The sequence below is a fragment of the Ruditapes philippinarum genome, unplaced genomic scaffold, assembly GCF_026571515.1.
Source record: "Ruditapes philippinarum isolate M1 unplaced genomic scaffold, ASM2657151v2 ctg27683_1_1_1_1, whole genome shotgun sequence".
Taxonomy (NCBI): domain Eukaryota; kingdom Metazoa; phylum Mollusca; class Bivalvia; order Venerida; family Veneridae; genus Ruditapes; species Ruditapes philippinarum.
In genome coordinates, this window is record NW_026854964.1 from 1 (window position 1) to 5,194 (window position 5,194).

General features: G+C 32.4%; 1 long non-coding RNA gene across 1 annotated transcript; it reads right to left on the reverse strand.

The window, feature by feature from the left end:
• LOC132741648 (uncharacterized) lies at positions 1–2,430 on the reverse strand. The gene is made up of 3 exons (XR_009627310.1): positions 2,198–2,430; positions 480–539; positions 1–36 (listed from the first exon to the last, which is right to left on the reverse strand). It is a non-coding gene; the product is annotated as an uncharacterized LOC132741648 (long non-coding RNA).
• Between the last annotated feature and the right edge of the window lie 2,764 nt (positions 2,431–5,194).

Consider the following 5,194-nt stretch of genomic DNA (forward strand, 5'->3'; position numbering starts at 1 on the left):
CATAGCAATGTCTCGTGCATCTATCACATCTCCAATCTGAAATATTACATAAAAAAAGAACTTGATGTATAAATCAATAATGTTTCTTTAAATATATTAATATATTTATTCATGTAAGTTGAAGATATAAAGATATAACAAGAAAAAACATACAAAACTTCAATGCACAAAGGGGCACATGAGGACTTCTACCAGTAATCTTAGAAAGTCACCATATGAACTTTACAGTCTTGATGTGGACTTTAAAGTCCAACAACAAAAATCTATTACTGTCTTGGTGATTTTTCATCTGATATAACAGAGGCCTTAAAAATTTGTTATTAAAATCAAAAAAGTTTTCCCAAGAATATGACCTTACACCGGCTTTTTCACTTCCCAAGTTAGCTATTTAAATGCTATATTTTTCCAAAATCAAGAGGCAAAGCCACTGGTCTCTACTGACTCTTAAAAGCCCTTTTAAAACTGATTCATTTGTTTACCTTGTATGTGCTGTCTTGCAGATCTATATCACTTTTCTCTTTTTCTTCTGATTTCTCAGGCTGTCAAAAAAAAAAACAACAACATAATTATAGCACATGGAGCTAAGGTATTGAATGTTGAATTGAATTAAAACTGAATCACTTTTCTTGATTAACACGGACACAGGACTATTTTTGTGAACCCGGTTCTATGAAGCACTAAGAAAAAATAGAAGATATAGTATCAGGGCCGGCAAAATCTCAGAAAATTGTACTTGTCCACGGACAAGTAACCTAAGAAATTTACTTGTCCGTACTCAATGTTCACTCTGTCCGTATTTATATTTAATATTTACTGCAAATGTCAATAAAGAAGAGCAATATGATTATGAACTTTCTTTCAATTTTATCAAACATTCTGTGCCATATGTTTAATAATATAATATATTATGATTTTAATAATAATATATTTATAAAATATTAACGGCAGTAGATTAAATTAGAACGGACAGTGATGGACAAATTGTGTATATTAAGGAGCATTGGTCTTTTGCCAGCACTTTTTCAGTTTTCCTTGCACCCAAATTGCTCTAAAGTATTGTCTTCATTTTTTTGCACTCTGGTACCATTTCTTATCTATTCACTCCTTATTCTATTCACCTATATAATATTCATTTGAATCCTGTTAAAAAATCATATGTACTCTTGAGTTAGATTTGTCAAATTGATGACATCTGGCTTTTTTAACTGCCACAGAATGTAATATCATATACGTATATACGCTTGGTTGCAGCAGATGAATTGTGAAAATTTTGACATCATTATCATCGGCGACGATGAAACTGACATGTATACATTAACACCAGTATTAGACATTCAAAAACAAAGGCATTTTCACAAGAAATCTTTAAATAAAATAAATTATAAAATGACTTTGTCCACATAAATTCAAGCAGTCAAATTGCCGATGTGAGCGTAAATATTCCCGAATGACCTGGAAAAGCTATACAATGTATTTAATTTTCATACAACACAGCGGTATTTCAAAGACAATTGTTGCGAGATTGGTGCTGTATCTGCTATCTAAACAATAAATGCGCTTGAAAAGACCACAGCTTCCAAGTCAATTTTATGGCAGAATCCCCGTTGCTACCGAAAATATTTTATTGCAGAAGCTAAGTCGGCAGTCATAAACCAAAACAAACATGTACCCCACATAGTGACCTTGATACGTTTAATAATTAGTTAATTGCCGCGCGCATGCAGTAACTGCATGACGTAAGGAAAACCCCAAGCCTGGTTGGTCGCTATTTATGTAAACACTTAAAATAGTAACACCCTAATATGCACGGAATGCCCTCATGAATGACACCACACTTCACATACTAGTTGTCGTATTAAATGTGTGATTTTCCTTCTGATTTAGATCTATTAAAAAAGAACTAGATTTTTTTCTTCAGAATTCCTCTTTTAGCCGCCGAAATTTACTTGTCCACGGACAAGTAAACTGCAGAATTTTACTTGCCCGGACCTACAATTTTACGACTCGGACAACTCGGACAATTGATTTTGCCGGCCCTGAGTATCAACTTTTGTTCTTCTATGAAAATTACTAAATTACACAAAGAATTTATCAGAAATACAGCGTTTTCAATGGATAAAAAATAAAGCTGGACGCAAAAGATTCTTTAGGGAAATTTTATTTAAACAATTAATATTGCTTATCAGGAAGAACTCACCTCATTTTCTTTATCTGATCCATTTTCTCTAGTATCACCATCTTTTTCGGTCTCTTTTGTGTCCTGAGCAGGAGGAGGAGCTTTGATCATCAACTGGATGAGGTCATTGAGTCCAACACTGTAGTCAAATAGTGTGTGCCCATCTACAAGCTTTAATACAAAATAAATCAATATGAGTGCCAAGTTATTTTAAAATACCTTCATGCATAAAAAAGTTATGCACTAGGCACAAAGTAAACCCTTCCTTAGATAATACTAAACAGCTAAACTAATCATCAAATCTGGCCTTCCCTTCGTTTAAATCCCAGTCAGTGCCGGAGGATTTCTCAAGTTTACAATAATGCAATGTGATTGCAGTTTCAGCGACCGAGAACATAAATAATTTGCTCTAGACACTAAGAATTGCCTTTAAAAATGCCTTAATAGCATAAAAGAACACTGTGGAACCTCCATAGTAATGCCTCGACTGCGTTACTAGGTATCAATATCAGATTTTTATTGCCATCTATTGACACTTGAAAATTTACTGCTGTGTCACACACGTCTGACATTCGGGTCTAAATCAGTTTTATGACATGTATATGGTTCATTCCTTTTTCATACAAGTTTTACTTCTCAAATAACATGGGGTAAATACACAAGATTGCCACTTTCATATACTGTGTGACACAGCAGTAAATTTTCAAGTGTCAATAGATGGCAATAAAAATCTGATATTGATACCTAGTAACGAATGTCAGACGTTTCACTCCCAAGACGTTTCACTATTGAGACGTTTCACTCCCAAGACGGTTCACACCTAGACGTTTCACTCCCATTTTGTCAATTGTATGGACGTTTCACTCCCAAAGTTACTAATATAATTCAAATAATAAAAAATATCAATATATTAAATAATAATAAATATATTGACTATATAATGATTATTTTTTGTAAGTCTTAAACAATGAAATGCGAAACATGTGTATAAAATATATTATTTTTTAAAATTATTTCTTCATCAATTCATTAAACAGTAGCCATTAACTAAATTATGAACAGTTCTCTGTTCTGTTCTTAACACACTTAAGTAATTTTGGTGTTATCTCATCGCCTAATTAGTTGTATAAACACTGAGACAATCAACTTACAGTTTGACACCACTATTAAATCAGTTGTATAAACACTGCACTTAAGCTTCAACAGTTTACTAATCAGTGGTTTATTGGACCATTAAAATATTTTTTGACAACAGCCAATTTAAACACAGAAACTTCTCCATAAGTTTTGTTTATAAATATAATAATGAATTTTAGTCACAAAAAATGATTATACATGACAAATATTGAAAAAGTCCCAATGCTTCTAATTTAATTTAAAGATATTTCTGATTTCAATGGACATTAATTTTTTTACATAAATGTATATCGCAAAAGCACTACTGTATACTAGCATTAAATAATTAAACATTTTTTATCCCATCATCATGTTTAAAATTAACAACAAAAAACACATGATACTCAAAGTTAATTGTTGTCACGACATTGTTATGCTTTCAATCAAAATTGCCTATTGAGTCCATTTTTACAAAAGATCAAATAATTAGTTATATATTTTTTCTGTAAGTGAAATAATGTGATAATTGCACATATGGATCAAAGAATAGAAAAACACCTTATTTCATAACAACAATAAAGAAGATAAGATAACTGAAATGATAGAACTTAAAGTAATGAGTTTTAAGCCATTGAAAAAAGTGAAGTTCCCCTTTTTAATTTAGTTATATTAAATTTAAGGGTCTATTTTAGTTCAATTCAATTCAATATTTTAGGTCTATTTTAGTATATCATAAGAATCAAAATAATTTTGGTATAAAAAGGGAGTGAAACGTCTTGGTGTGAACCGTCTTGGTGTGAACCGTCTCAATAGTGAAACGTCTGTCTACCTTTAGACCCCAGACCAGCGGTCCTACTAAACACTGCTAAGGACCACTAAGGACTGCTAAGGACCGCTAAGGACTGCTAAGGAGCCACAAAGGACTACTAAAGAGGCACAAAGGACCTCCTAGGTCATTCTTATATTACAATTTACATGGTATTATTTTTAGTGAAAAAAAAATATAATTTTAAGAAAAAATATGATTTTGGTGAAAATTTTATGAGTTGTCGGACCGCTAAGGACTGCTCAGATACAAAAAAGACTGCTAGGGAGACACAAAGGACCTTAAAATACCTCCTAGGGCATTCTTATAATACAAGGTAGTATGTTTAGTGACAAAAAATGTATTATTTTAAGAAAAAATATCATTTTAGTGATAAAATTCATGTTTTTGAAGAGTTGTCGGACCGCTAAGAACTGCTCAGGTGCACTAACAACTGCTAGGGAGGCACAAAGGACCTTCAAATCCCTCCTAGAACATTCTTATAATATATAGTAGTAAGTTAATAGACAAAAAAGTATTATTGTAAGAAAAAAATATGATTTTGGTGATAGAATTTATGCTTTTGATGAGTTGCCGGACCGCTAAGGACTGCTCAGGTGCGAAAAGGACTGCTAGGGACCTTAAAATATTTCCTAAGGAGGCACAAAGGACCTTAAAATACCTGTAAGGGCATTCTTATAATACATGGTAGTATGTTTAGTGATAAAAAATGTATAATTTTAAGGAAAAATATCACTATAGTGAAAAAATTCATGTTTTTGAAGAGTTGTGGGACCGCTAAGGACTGCTCAGGTGCACTAACAACTGCTAGGGAGGCACAAAGGACCTTCAAATCCCTCCTAGAACATTCTTATAATATATGGTAGTAAGTTAATAGACAAAAATGTATTATTGTAAGAAAAAAATATAATTTTGGTGATAGAATTTATGTTTTTGATGAGTTGCAGGACCGCTAAGGACTGCTAGGGAAGTACAAAGAATCTTAAAATACCTCCTTGGGGCACAAAGGACTGCTAGGGAGGCACAAAGGTCATTTAAATACCTCCTAGGGCAATTCTTATAATATATGGTAGTAT